General features: G+C 36.1%; 1 long non-coding RNA gene across 1 annotated transcript in view; it reads left to right on the top strand.

The window, feature by feature from the left end:
* Nucleotides 1–14,939, top strand: part of LOC113618198 (uncharacterized) — a 632,034-nt gene that overhangs the window by 428,512 nt on the left and 188,583 nt on the right. The window lies entirely within an intron of this gene.

Raw genomic sequence — 14,939 nt, 5'->3', positions numbered from 1 at the left:
TGGCACACCCAAGCAATGAAATACTATTGAGCAACAGAAAGGAATGAACATATTGATATAAGCAACAACATGGATGAATCCCAAAATACATTCTGTGTGAAAGAAGCCAAGCCCCCCAAAAAGTACATACTATATTATTTTATTCATCACAAATTCCAGAAAATGCAAATGAATCTGTATTAACAGAAATTGCATGGGATGAAGGGGGAAGAAAAGATGGATTGCAAAGGGCCATGAGAAAACTTGCAGAGATGAGGAAAGTGGCTATCTTGAATGTGGCAGTTGTTTCACAGGTGTATACATATACCAAAACAGATCAGATTTTGCTTTTTAAATATATACTGTTTAGTGTACTTCAACAGTTATCTCATTGCAGTTGTAATAAAAAAATACAATAGGAAACAAATATGCAATAAAAAATTAACAAAACCAAAATGTCCTTTCTTAGAGAAACTGATGCAATTTATAAATGCTTGGCAGAGAAGGTGAAGAAAAAAATCCTGAGAAGATGTTACAAATTCTTAATATGAAGAATAAAAAAGAGGACATCACTGTAGATCCTACTTGTATTTAAATGCTAATAAAAAGACATGAACTACTTCATAAAAGTAAATTTGAAGTTTTAGATGAAATTTATAAAAATCTTACTAAACCTGTCATGGGAGGAAACAATATATTGCACACACCTGACTTTAGTAGTGAAATTTCTAAATACTTATGGACAAAGTAACACCAGCCTTAAACAGATATTTTCAGATAATGGTGGAAATACTCCCTAACTCACTTCTGAGATTATCATAATCTTATACCAAAACATCTAAATATGACAAAGATATTAAGAAAGATAATATATCATGACAAGGTTGTTTTAATTCCAGGAATTAAATGTTGGTTTAACATTAGAAAAGTAGTGTAATTACTCAGTAAAGGAGAAAATTTATCATCCATTTACAATATAAACTCTTAGTAAACTAAAGAATATCTACACAAAATAATTCAGAAAGGGTAGTACTTAATTATGAAAAGATGAATGTATTCTCCCCTGAAAGCAAAAATAAGACATGCATTTCCTGCTATCATCCCATCTGTTTATCATTACCCTGGAGGTTTGTGCCAGTGAAATAAAGCAATTGAAAAATATAAAATATACAAGAATTTTATAGGGACAAATAAATTACAATTTACAGGCATCATTATGTTCATAGAAAACCCAAAGTTCCTACAGATTGTTTGAATTAATAAGTAATTTCATTAAGATTTCTGAATATAAGGTCAATATACATTAATTGTATTTCTGTATATCAGCAACAAAAAGAAGAAATTTAAAAACTTGTTCCTTTATCACAAGATCAAAAGATCACAAATATGTAGGTATAAGCTTAACGTTATGTTTAAAATTTCTTCGTGGAAAACTAAAGGAAATTAATTGCTGACATATAGAAAATATAAATTCATAGATGAAACATGTTTATGGTTTGGAAGTCTAAGTAATGTAAAAAATGTCAAGAATTCTACTCAAAGAGATCTTTAGATTTTATGCAATCACAATAAAACTCCCAATAGATTATGTGTTTATATATAAATTGACAAGCTTATTGTACAATTTCAATAGAAAACAATGGGCCAAGAATAGCCAAGTTAACTTGAGAAGGGCATACTCTATTAGATATTAAGACCTATTAAAAAGCTACAGAGTAAAAACTATTGATGTACTATTGGTGCAAGAATAGAAACATTATCAATGAAATTGAATAGAGAACTCAGAAACATACCACACATATAAGTATGTTGATTAAAATAAAGGTGGCACTGCAGGAAAGGGCAGAGTCTTTTCAATTATTGGCACTGTATTAACTGGGTATTGACGTGAGGGGAAAATACTTGACCCCCTGCCTCACCTCATATACAAAAGTCAATTCTTAGTTGATTGTAGACATGAAAATGAAAGGCAGAACAGCAAGTCTTCAAGAAGATAACAGGGGAATATCTTAATCACTGTAGTACAAGTAAAATTTTCTTAAATTGGACTCAAAAAGCATCACCCATAAAGGAAATGATAGTCTGACAAATTGAAATTTAAATTACATTAAAATTAAAGAATGAAATGTTCTGAAAGGATATCAGTAAGAGAAAGAAAAGGCACAGCACTGAATAGGACAAGAAAATTGCAGCACAAAATAACTCATAAAGGGCTCATATCCAGAATATATAAAAAATGCTACGATAAAAAAATGACAATGCTCCCTCAAAATAGGTAAGTGATATAAACAGGCGCTTCATGATTGATATATGATATATACAAATAGCCAATAAGCATATGCAAAGTTGCTCAACATCATTAGTAATTTGGTAAAAAAAAAAAAGGTCTGCAACACCAAGTGTTGGCAAGAAAGGGGAGCAGCTAGAATTCTCAGATACTGTGGATGGAAGTGTAAATTGGTGCTGCCACTTTGAAAAACTGGCCATAAAAGGAACACATTCCTACCATTTGACTCAGCTACTAGACAAGAGAAATGTATATGCACAAAAACTTGTACAGAATGTTTAAAGCAGTATTATTTGTTATAATTCCAAACTAAGGACAATCCAAATGACTGTCAACTGTAGCATGGCAAAAATACTTTTGAAGGGTCTTCTAAGAAGCAAATAATGTTCTATTTATTGAATTGAATTGTGGTTACTCATTTTGTGTTTAATTTTGTTATAACTTTTCTAATACTTTTTTGCATGAATTAATGTTACACTTAAAAATATTTTAATTGGAGAAGCAATTGCAATAATCCCTCTGCAGGATGCCAGAGGCTTGGGCTAATTTGCTGTCAGTGGAAATGGAAATAAATGGTTGGATTTGAGACTATAATGTAGAAATAAAGTATTAGAAGCTACAAGAAGTAAAGATGGATTGCATGTGAGAGAGGGATAGTAAGGAGGATTTTTTTTTTAAGTTAGCTTTAATGATATTGATTATAACATGGTTCACTAGTTACTAGTTTCAGACCAGGCCAGATAAGAAAACAATTTTATCCTTGTGTCAGTGGTTATTTTTCACTTCTAAACTGAGTTAAGATTTGAGAGATCGTCTAAATATTCTTTTTTCATTTCAGTGCTTTGGTCATTTTATTTGAATGTTATTCTCCTTGGTGTAGGGGAAAATTGGAAAGGAGACAGCAAAATGTAATTAGAGAAGTTCCCCTTCTCAGCAGTTCACACTAGAACTCAGAATGAATGTGCCAGGTATTACACAGAAAATCAAGGAAATTTTCAAGTCAGTCTTCAAATTCGAAACTACTAGAGAATTTAAATAAGCTTTGGTATTACCTTAAATTTCAATTCATATAACTCTACCTGTTAAAAAAAAATAAAGTTGTTCATCTTACCTCTTTATGGAAGTGATTCAGATGAGAGTGACCAGGTGAAGTTTTTGAGAACTGAAGCTGTTAGACCTTAGATTTATGTGTCACAGCAGATGAAATAGCTGTTTCTCAACCAATTTAACATATTTCACTCAAATTTGCTGTGAGACCTTTAGTTGATCATATCAAAATAGGAATGTTCTCTCTCTCACTTTGCCAGTGAACTTAGGAGCAGCTCAAGATATACTCTGACATTAGGGGCAGCAGTTATCTTGTCCTGCTCTAGTGGAAGAAATGTTGGAAGGATCAGAGCCTCTTTTTTTTTTTTTTTTAATCTTTATCGGAGTATAATTGCTTTACAATGCTGTGTTAGTTTCTGCTGTAGAACAAAATGAATCAGCTCTATGTATACATATACCCCCGTGTCCTCTCACTCTTGAAGCTCCCTCCGGAGTCTTCCTCCCACCCTCCCTATCCCACCCCTCTAGGTCTTCACAAAGCCTCGAGCTGACCTCCCTGTGCTATGCAGCAACTTCTTCTTTCCCTGCTGTGTCCTCAAGTCTGTTCTGTACATCTGCATCTTTATTCCTGCCCTGCCAGTAAGTTCATCAGTACCGTTGTTTTAGATTCCATATATGTGCATTAGCATGCGGTATTTGTTTTTCTCTTTGTGACTTACTTCACTCTGTATGACAGACTCTAGGTCCATCCACCTCATTACAAATAACTCAGTTTTATTCCTTTTTATGGCTGAGAAATATTCCATTGTATATATGTGTATTTGGTGGTCTAGGATATGTCCTAGATTGGTTTACCAGGAGATGAGCAATAGCTAGTACTGATGCTTAGACTTACATAAACATGCCTTTGCTATATTTAAGAAAGCAGGACACTCTGTATAGGATTGGCCAAGCAACTGGAAGCACTGAGCATTAGAGCTAGTAATATTATATCTGTAACTAGTGTTGGAGAAGCTAGGGACAATTTGATTACACCAATACAAATGGAGAATCTAGAAGGTGTGCTGGGTGTATTTAATAAGTAACCTTAATTCACCTGAACAAATATTGGCATTTGTTCATCAGTTTTAAGAGATGCATAAAACATTTTCTCCTTAATTTTATGATTTTAATTGTTTGAAGAATATAAATTAAGATGATGTTCACAGTGAAGGTTATGGTAGCTGATTTTGTTTCACTTCTATGGAATGAACATTTTTATTTATTTTTGTTTTATTTCTGTCAATAGAAAAAAATAGTAGTTTTATTGTTAAGTTTTATTGCTAATTTCTCTGTGGATGTTTAAAAACCACTTATACTCTTGTTTTAAGGTATAGTACAGTGTAAACAGGAATCATTACTTCATTTTGATTTTAAATATATCTGTGCTCTACAGATTTTGAATGGCATGGCATACAGGGGAAATGAGAATGAATACCTTGGAGTCAGAGTATTTGTTCTATTTAGGTGGCACAGATATTGAATGTTCTTGAAGGACTTGGACGCAAGGATGTAAAGTATACTAATCAGCAGATTGCTTCTTAGTTATTCTTAAAAGAAGCATATGTGCTACCAAGGCTTGCCAAGAAATAATTTACATAGTCTTCTATAGCACCAAGTGCTACTGATTTTCAATTGCAAATCAATACAGCAAAAGAGAAAAATTAGAATAAAATGAACACAAACGTTTCAAAAAATAAGTTTTCCCTTGAAAATATAATGGTTAATATTTTCAAATTGTGGCTGATATTTAGAAATGCAGCTGAAATTTAAAAATAAATGAATCTTCTTTGATCATTTTTGAAATAGGTTGCTAACTAATGAAATAAAGATAAAATGTGTCTTGTTTTTAGTTTAAAAATTACTGTAAAATATATGTGCTTTTAACATAGAAAATTATAGTAACTGGAGAAAGTAAAATATTTTAATGTTAACTTCTTAGTTTAATTGAAAATATTGATATAAACTCTCCAATTTTTCTATAATTACATGTGCAAATCAGTTTGATTATGACATTATTACAAGTTTAAGTAGTGTTTTGATTGGGATTCACTTTCAGTGAGCGCTTTTTTTTTTTTTTTTTTTGCGGTACGCGGGCCTCTCGCTGTTGTGGCCTCTCCCGTTGCGGAGCACAGGCTCCGGACGCGCAGGCTCAGCGGCCATGGCTCACGGGCACAGCTGCTCCGCGGCATGTGGGATCTTCCCGGGCCGGGGCACGAACTCGTGTCCTCTGCATCGGCAGGCAGACTCTCAACCACTGCGCCACCAGGGAAGCCCGGGATTCACTTTCAATCCAAATTGGTTAATACTACTGAGTGCCTACATTTTTGTAGTGTAAGAAATCACACTACAAAAATGTTTTGCATGTTAGAACAATTAACCTCCAAAACAACTCTAAGAAAGTAATATGATTTTCAGTTTTAGCAATGTGAAATCTGAGGTCCTGTCCAGCTAAATGACTTGACAGGGGTATAATGGCTATAAACAGTAAAACTAAGAACTAGAACCACATTTCCTGATATATCATGGTTTTCTAAAATTGTAGTAAATAACTGAAACAAAATTTTAATATTTTGATGAAACTCTAAATGCAGTTATACTGGTGAGCAATTTTTGTAAACTTTAACTCTCCATCTTCAACACTTTTAAACAGATACAACTGGCATTAATAAACTGAAATGAATAAACTTAATACTTAAGCTCAGTATACTAAAATAAGACAAATTCAAAATAGTAAATGTAATTTTTCTTTTCTATGATTCTTTTTCATATTGTATGATTTTACTGAACAAAATTTTGCAAATCATTTTGAAATGTTTGATTTCTTTATACTATGGACAAAATATTATTTAAATTATTTTTTTATACTATCAGTATTTATTTATTTATTGTTATTGAGAAGTAATTGACATATAACATTGTATTAGTTTTAGGTGTGAAACATAATGATTTGATATATGGATATATTGCAAAATGGTTGCCATGGTGAGTTTAGTTAAAATCCGTTACCACACATTGTTACAGCTTTTTGTCTTGGGATAAGAACTTTTAAGATGTACTATCTTAGCAGCTTTCAAATTTACAGTACAGTATTGTTAACAGAACTATAGTCACCATGCTATACATTACACCCCCAGGACTTACTTATCTTCTAACTGGAAGATTGTACCTTTTGACCACCTTCACTCATTTCACCCACTCTCCCATATTTAAATTCTTAAAAAGGGTCTCACTTTGTTTTTTCTACACAGAGTTTTGCATAATCTTGACCTATTTTTGAATAAATAGTTCATTTAAAATCATATTTTCTGAGTGTAACCATATGTCAAGCACTCTATGAGACACTTCTGAATGTACAAAAATAAGTAAAACAGTTCCTACACAAGAATCTCTTCTGGGGTCACATACAGAATGAGGAACCATGAAGCATAGCAAAGAACAGCTGATGGGGGTGTAGAGATCTAGTCAGAGATATCATAAGCCATGCAATCCTGAGAGAAGTTGGAGCTGCAGCCCAGCTAGAGTGGAGAGATACTACTGAGCTCTTTATGTGTTCAAGTGAAATCCTAGGAGGCCATGCTTAAAGTAAGGACTACACATTAGGATTAAGGAAAAATGCAAAGTAAACCCATCTTAATAAACAAAAAATAAGCATGACAGAAGTTTTAAAAATCTCCTGGTAAGCTACTACAAGTCAAAGTAAAATTCAAAACACTTAAAAAGAATAGTAAATAATGGGGACTCTCTCAAAAATAAAATAGAATGCAAAGTTACCACACACACAGAAAGAAGCAGGAAATAGTGCCTTGTAATCAACATAAAAAGCAGTTAACAGGAAAATAAACAAGCAAGCAAAGTCAGAGTTTAGAATGAATAGACAGGGACTTTAAAACTGCTATTATAGGGCTTCCCTGGTGGGGAAGTCCGCCTGCCGATGCAAGGGACACGGGTTCGTGCCCCGGTCCGGGAAGATTCCACATGCTGCGGAGCGGCTAGGCCTGTGAGCCATGGCCGCTGAGCCTGCGCGTCTGGAGCCTGTGCTTCGCAATGGGAAAGCACAACAGTGAGAGGCCTGCGTACTGCAAAACAAACAAACAAACAAAAAACTGCTATTATAGAAGGCAGGATCAAGATGGCAGAGCAGGAAGACACTGAGCTCACTTCCTCCCATGAACGTAGAAAAACTACAACTACATATAGAGCAACTCTCTCTGAGAACGACCTGAAGACTAGCAGAATGAGTCTTCTATGACTAAGGATATAAAGGGGGAAAAAACCCACAGACACACACACAAACTGAGATGGGTAGGATGGGAAAAGAAGTGATCTAGTCAAGATCTGCACCCCAGTCTGGTGACCCGAAAGGGAAGGGGATATCACAAACTCAAAGATCCTCCCTAAGGAGTGAGGGGTTCAAGTTGCACATTGGGCACCCAAGCCCTGGGGTCCAGCACTGGGAAGATCAGCCCCCTTAACAGGTATTGAAAACCAGTGGGGCTTACCACTGAGAGAACTGGAAAGCTATAGGAAACTGAGAATCCACCCTTAAGGGACATGAACACAAACTTATTTACTTCCAGTAACAGCACAGAGGTAGCTGATTGAAAAGCTCCTGGTGTTCTAGAGAGGCTGACAAGACCACCTGAGCACACCCACCAGCCCACATCGGGCTGAAGCTCCAAATACCACTCCAACAAAGGTATCAGCCCTCACACACCCCAGGAGAAGCCCCCGGACCAGACTCTGCAGTCTTCAGTCTATTCCCTTCATCCCCAGCCTCCCCATCAAAGGAGCACATGCCAGTGTGCCCTGGGAGAAGCCCCAGCTTGTGTCAGATTCCATCTCTAGCCTCTCTAGCTTCAACCCCTCTTGCTCCAGCTCCAGCCCCCAAAAGGCAGCAGCTGCCAGTGTGCCTCAGGAGAAACCCCAGCTTGCACTGAGCTCCCATCTAGACCCTAAAATTCTAGCCGTACCACCAAAATGGTAGCCACCAGTGCCCCCTCAGAGAAGCCCGATCCATATCTAGCCCACCCCTGCCAAGTTGGTGGCTGCCAGCATATCCTGGGAAAATCTCTGGCCCATGCCAGGCTCCAGCTCTAGTACTTCTGGCTCTACCCCTACTCCCCAAATGTAACAGCCACCACTACACTCTGGGAGAGGCCCCAGTTTGAACCAAACACTGATCTAGCCCCCACCACCCACCCAGGTTCAACTCACCCCCACCAAGTTGGCAGCATTGGCATGTCCTGGAAAAAAGCTGTGGTCCCTCACACTTTAGCTCCAGCTCTCTTGTCAAAGCCATAGGAACATGCAGGCTGCATAGGGATGCTCCTACACAAGGACACACATTCAACTCCAGTATAGGTAACTGTTTTGCCTAATTTCACAGAGACAGAGAAAGTCAAAGAAAATTAAAAAACAAAGGAATATGGTCCAAACAAAAGAACAAGGTAGAGAGGGCAGACAGCAGAAGAAAGAAGAACTACAGTCCTGCAGCCTGTGGAACAAAAACCACATTCACAGAAAGATAGACAAAATGAAAAGGCAGAGGGCAATGTACCAGATGAAGGAACAAGATAAAACCCCAGAAAAACAATTAAATGAAGTGGAGATAGGCAACCTTCCAGAAAAAGAATTCAGAATAATGATAGTGAAGATGATCCAGGACCTCGGAAAAAGAATGGAGGCAAAGATCGAGAAGATGCAAGAAATGTTTAACAAAGACCTAGAAGAATTAAAGAGCAAACAAACAGAGATAAACAATACAATAACTGAAATGAAAACTACACTAGAAGGAATCAATAGCAGAATAACTAAGGCAGAAGAACGGAGAAGTGACCTGGAAAACAGAATGGTGGAATTCACTGCTGCGGAACAGAATAAAGAAAAAAGAACGAAAAGAAATGAAGACAGCCTAAGAGACCTCTGGGATAACATTAAACGCAACAACATTCACATTATAGGGGTCCCAGAAGGCGAAGAGAGAGAGAAAGGACCAGAGAAAATATTTGAAGAGGTTATAGTCAAAAACTTCCCTATTAGATAGCTAGTGGGAAGCAGCCACATGGCACAGGGATATCGGCTCGGTGCTTTGTGACTGCCTGGAAGGGTGGGATAGGGAGGGTGGGAGGGAGGGAGATGCAAGAGGGAAGAGATATGGGAACATATGTATATGTATAACTGATTCACTTTGTTATGGGGCAGAAACTAACACACCATTGTAAAGCAATTATACCCCAATAAAGAGGTTAAAAAAAAAAAAAAAAAACTTCCCTAACATGGGAAAGGAAATAGCGACCCAAATCCAGGAAGCGCAGAGTCCCATACAGGATAAACCCAAGGAGAAACATGCCAAGACACATAGTAATCAAATTGGCAAAAATTAAAGACAAAGAAAAATTATTGAAAGCAGCAAGGGAAAAACGACAAATAACATAAAAGGGAACACCCATAAGGTTAACAGCTGATTTCTCAGCATAAACTCTACAAGCCAGAAGGGAGTGGCATGATATATTTAAAGTGATGAAAGGGAAGACCGTAAACCAAGATAACCTGGCAAGGATCTCATTAAGATTCTAAGGAGAAATCAAAAACTTTACAGACAAGCAAAAGATAAGAGAGTTCAGCACCACCAAACCAGCTCTACAACAAATGCTAAAGGAACTTCTCTAAGTGGGAAACACAAGAGAAGAAAAGGACCTACGAGAACAAACCCAAAACAATTAAGAAAATGGTAATAGTAACATACATATCGATAATTACCTTAAATGTAAATGGATTAAATGCTCCAACCAAAAGACACAGGCTCTCTGAATGGATACAAAAACAAGACCCATCTATATGCTGTCTACAAGAGACCCACTTCAGACCTAAAGACACATACAGACTGAAAGTGAAGGGATTGACAAAGATATTCTATGCAAATTGAAATCAATAGAAAGCTGGAGTAGCAATACTCATACCGGATAAAATAGACTTTAAAATAAAGAATGTTACAAGAAACAAGGAAGGACACTACATTATGATCAAGGGGTCAATCCAAGGAGAACATATAACAATTATAAATATATATGCACTCAACATAGGAGCACCTCAATACATAGGGCAGATGCTAACAGCTATAAAAGAGGGAATCAACAGTAACACAATAATAGTGGGGGACTTTAACACCTCACTTACACCAATGGACAGATCATCCAGAGAGAAAATCAATAAGGAAACACAAACTTTAAATGACACAATAGACCAGATAGATTTAATTGGTATTCATAGGACATTCCATCCGAAAACAGCAGTTTACATTTTCTTCTCAGGTGCACATGGAACATTCTCCACAGGATTGATCACATCTTGGATCACAGATCAAGCCTCAGTAAATTTAAGAAAATTGAAATCATATCACGCATCTTTTCCGACCACAGTGCTATGAGATTAGAAATAAATTACAGGGGAGAAAATGTAAAAAACACAAATACCTGGAGGCTAAACAATACATTACTAAATAACCAAGAGATCACTGAAGAAATCAAAGGGGAAATCAAAAAGTAACCGGAGACAAATGACAATGAAAACACGATGATCCAAAACCTATGGGATACAGCAAAAACAATTCTAAGAGGGATGTTTGTAGCAATACAATCCTACCTCAAGAAACAAGAAAAATCTCAAATAAACTATCTAACCTGATACCTAAAGGAACTAGAGAAAGAAGAACAAACAAAACCCAAAGTTAATAGAAGGAAAGAAATCATAAAGCTAAGAGCAGAAATAAGTGAAATAGAAATGAAGAAAACAGTAGCAAAGATCAATAAAAGTAAAAGGTGGCTCTTTGAGAAGACAAACAAAATTGATAAACCTTTAGCCAGACTCATCAAGAAAAAGAGGGAGAGGACTCAAATCAATAAAATTAGAAATGAAAGAGGAGAAGTTACAACAGATACTGCAGAAATACAAAGCATCATTAGAGACTACTACAAGCAACTCTATGTCAATAAAATGCACAACCTGGAAGAAATGGACAAATTCTTAGAAAGGTATAACCTTCCAAGACTGAACCAGGAAGAAATAGAAAACATGAACAGACCAATCACAAGTAATGAAATTGAAACTGTGATTAAAAATCTTCCAACAAACAAGAAGGTCAGGACCAGATGGCTTCACAGGTGAATTCTATCAAACATTTAGAGAAGAGCTAACACCCATGCTTCTCAAACTCTTCCAAAAAATTGCAGAGGAAGGAACACTCACAAACTCATTCTATGGGGCCACCATCACCCTGATACCAAAACCAGACAAAGATACTACGATAAAAGAAAAATTACAGACCAATATCACTGATGAATATAGATCCAAAAATCCTCAACAAAATACTAGCAAACAGAATCCAACAACACATTAAAAGGATCATACACCATGATCAAGTGGGATTTATCCCAGGGTTGCAAGAATTCTTCAATATATGCAAATCAATCAATATGATACACCATTTTAACAAACTGAAGAATAAAAAGCATATGATCATCTCAATAGATGCAGGGAAAGCTTTTCACAAAATTCGACACCTGTTTTTGATAAAAACTCTCCAGAAAGTGGGCATAGAGGGAACCTACCTCATATAATAAAGGCCGTATATGACAAACCCACAACAGACATCATTCTCAGTGGTGAAAAACTGAAAGCATTTTCTCTAAGATCAGGAACAAGACAAGGATGTCCACTTGCCACTATTATTCAACATAGTTTTGGAAGTCCTAGGCACAGTGATCAGAGAAGAAAAAGAAATTAAAGGAATACAAATTGGAAAAGAAGAAGTAAAACTGTCACTGTTTGCAGATGACATGATACTATACATAGAGAATCCTAAATATGCCACCAGAAAACTACTAGAGCTAATCAGTGAATTTGGTAAAGTTGCAGGATACAAAATTAATTCACAGAAATCTCTTGCATTCCTATACACTGACAACAAAGGATCAGAAAGAGAAATTAAGGAAACTATCCCATTCACCATTGCAACAGAAAGAATAAAATACCTAGGAATAAACCTACCTAAGGAGGTAAAAGACCTGTACTCAGAAAACTATAAGGCACTGATGAAAGAAATCAAAGATGACACAAACAGTTTGATGGAGAGATATACCATGTTCTTGGATTGGAAGAATCAATATTGTGAAAATGACTATACTACCCAAAACAATGTATAGATTCAATGCAATCCCTATCAAATTACCAGTGGTATTTTTTACAGAACTAGAACAAAAAAATCTTAAAATTTGTATGGAGACACAAAAGACCCCAAATAGCCAAAGCAGTCTTGAGGGAAAAACGGAGCTACAGGAATCAGACTCCCTGACTTCAGACTATACTACAAAACTACAGTAATCAAGACAATATGGTACCAGTACAAAAACAGAAATATAGAATCCCAGAGGTAAACCCACATTCCTGTGGTCAACTAATCAATGACAAAGGAGGCAAGGATATACAATGGAGAAAAGACAGCCTCTTCAATAAGTGGTGCTGGGAAAACTGGACAGCTACATGTAAAAGGATGAAATTAGAACACTCCGTAACACCATACACAAAAATAAAATCAAAATGGATTAGAGACCTAAATGTAAGACTGAACACTATAAAACTCTTAGAGGAAAACATAGGAAGAACACTCTGACATAAATCACAGCAAGATCTTTTTTGATCCACCTCCTAGAGTAATGGAAATAACAAAAATAAACAAATGGGACCTAAAAACTTTTGCAAAGCAAAGGAAACTAGAACAAGACGAAAAGACAACCCTCAGAATGGGAGAAAATATTTGCAAACGAATCAACGGACAAAGGATTAATCTCCAAAATATATAAACACCTCACTCAGCTCAATATTAAAAAAACAAACAATCAAAAAATAGGCAGAAGACCTAAATAGACATTTCTTCAAAGAAGTCATAAAGATGGCCAACAAACACATGAAAAGATGCTCAACATCACTAATCATTAGAGAAGAGTAAATCAAAACTGCAATGAGGTGTCACCTCACACCAGTTAGAATGGGCATCCTCAGAAAGTCTAGAAACAACAAATGCTGTAGAGGGTGTAGAGAAAAGGGAAACCTCTTGCACTGTTGGTGGGAATGTATATTGATACAACCACTATGGAGAACAGTATGGAAGTTCCTTAAAAAAACTAAAAATAGAATTACCCTAGGACCCAGCAATCCCACTACTGAGCATATACCCAGAGAAAACCATAATTCAAAAAGACACATGCACCCCAGTGTTCATTGCGGCATTATTTACAATAGCCAGGTCATGGAAGCAATCTAATGCCCATCGACAGATGAATGAAGAAGATGTGATGCATATATACAATGGAATATTACGCAGCCATAAAAAGGAACGAAATTGGGTCATTTCTAGAGATTTGGATGGATTTAGAGACTGTCATACAGGGTGAAGTAAGTCAGAAAGAGAAAAACAAATATTGTATATTAACGCATATATGTGGAACCTAGAAAAATGGTACAAATGAACCATTTTGCAAGGCAGAAATAGAGACAGATGTAGAGAACAAATGTATGGACATCAATGGGGGAAAGTGGCAGGGGGTTGGTGGTGGTGGGATGAATTGGGAGATTGGAATTGACATATATACACTAATATGTATAAAATAGATAAGTAATAATAACCTGCTGTATAAAAAAATAAAATTAAAAAAAAAAGAAAAGCCAATGATAGAGACCAATGAATATATCCATAAGTAAAAATTAACTATTTTAATATAACAAAAATTGTATCTATTACCTGCTCATAGTTTAAACGTTGAATTTCTAAAATTTCTTTTGGCTTTGTATAAAGCATATAATCTCCTATAGAAAGAAATTGTAAAGTTACCTTTTAAAAATATTACTTTTTTTCTAATTACAAAGGTAATATATTTTAATTATAAATTGTAGCAATAGGTAACATAGAAGATTGACACACACACACCCCATTCAGAGAAAATCAATGTTAAGTGTTAGCTAAGGTCTCACATATTTTTTCAGTGTACACCCTATTTTTTTTTTTGTTTTTTGTTTTTTTGTTTTGCGGTACGCAGGCCTCTCACTGTCGTGGCCTCTCCTGTTGTGGAGCACAGGCTCCGGACGTGCAGGCTCATCGGCCATGGCTCATGGGCCCAGCCGCTCTGTGGCATGTGGGATCTTCCCGAACCTGGGCATGAACCCGTGTCCCCTACATCGGCAGGCAGACTCTCAACCACTGCGCCACCAGGGAAGCCCACATCCTATGTTTTGAACTTTCTTTCCATGTCACTACAATAAAGCTCTAAAAGGTTTTTAAAAAAACAAACAGTTGAAAAGATCAATGAAACTAAGAGCTGGGTTTTTTTGTCTGTTTGTTTTAAAAGATCAATTAAATTGGTAAACCTTTGGCCAACTTCATCAAGGAAAAAGGAGACAGAGAGAGGGGGGCAAATAAATAAAATTAGAAATTAAAGAAAAGTTACAACTTCTCATTCTGATATCACAGAAATATAAACTATTCTAAGAAAATACTATGAACAATTATAGGCCAACAAATTGAACAATTTAG

Source organism: Aethalodelphis obliquidens, unplaced genomic scaffold (assembly GCF_003676395.1).
Source record: "Aethalodelphis obliquidens isolate GAN/ISIS:26980383/991018 unplaced genomic scaffold, ASM367639v1 scaffold5, whole genome shotgun sequence".
NCBI classification, from domain to species: domain Eukaryota; kingdom Metazoa; phylum Chordata; class Mammalia; order Artiodactyla; family Delphinidae; genus Aethalodelphis; species Aethalodelphis obliquidens.
This window is presented reverse-complemented; position numbering and strand designations above follow the sequence as displayed.